Source organism: Nanorana parkeri, unplaced genomic scaffold (assembly GCF_000935625.1).
Source record: "Nanorana parkeri isolate BGI_ZX_2015 unplaced genomic scaffold, ASM93562v1 scaffold351, whole genome shotgun sequence".
NCBI classification, from domain to species: domain Eukaryota; kingdom Metazoa; phylum Chordata; class Amphibia; order Anura; family Dicroglossidae; genus Nanorana; species Nanorana parkeri.
The window spans coordinates 484,350-485,205 of record NW_017306619.1 but is presented as its reverse complement, the minus strand read 5'-3'; the positions used below and the strand labels follow the sequence as shown (position 1 = coordinate 485,205).

Genomic DNA, 856 nt, shown 5'->3' with positions numbered 1-856 from the left:
TGCCGATAGGACAGAGAGATGATCCCATCAGGCTACTGCTTCCCCTTTCACTGTCCAATCACAGGCTGGGGGGGGAGAGAGAGACCTGCTGGAGAGAAAAATCAGGGTCTCCTCTCCTGCCAGACAGGGCTGTGCTGTGCAAATCTAAGGACCTGTTCACATGACGTCCGTTTTCTGTGCTGACCCGATCTGTACGCTCCTGCACTAAAAATGCATCCCAATGTATCCCTATGTGTTTTATGGGCTCCAGTTCTCACGTGCGCAGTCCGTTCAGGTTACCACAGAAAAATACTGCATGTCACATTTTGTACGGTCAGGAAACGCATCATAAACGCACGGCACTGCAGCTAACATACTGACAGCCCCACTCCAGAAAATGTTTTATTTTAACGGAACACATCAAAAACGCGGCAAAACACATAGCACCGCGTCTGCAGATCCGCACCTGAAACTCATGTGAACAGGCCCTTAATACTGGATGGACAGGAGTTCTAATCCTAAACTGGGTCCAGTATTTCATCTCTGCGTTTAGCGTCACCCGGAGTCCAGCAAGGGGCCGCTCCGTCCACGCTCAGAGCAGACCCACTGACAGAAAACATTCAGAACCAAGAGCACTAAACACCCAACAAACATGGCGGCCATCGGACACCCAGCGTCAGATCATTTCCCCCCGGGACTCGCAGCCCGGAGCCGGACATTATGGTGACCCAGTCCGAGAACATTTTCAAGTTTTTCTGGAAAAACAGGAAATGGTGAGAGGAAGAAAAAAGGAGACACACACCAGGGGGGCGGCCCCCCTCACACACACACCGGGGGGGCGGCCCCCCTCACACACACACCGGGGGGGCGGCCCCCC

At 53.5% G+C, this 856-nt stretch overlaps 1 protein-coding gene across 1 annotated transcript in view; it reads right to left on the bottom strand.

The window, feature by feature from the left end:
- ARF1 (ADP ribosylation factor 1) overlaps nt 1-856 on the bottom strand; it is a 13,508-nt gene that overhangs the window by 11,577 nt on the left and 1,075 nt on the right. The window lies entirely within an intron of this gene.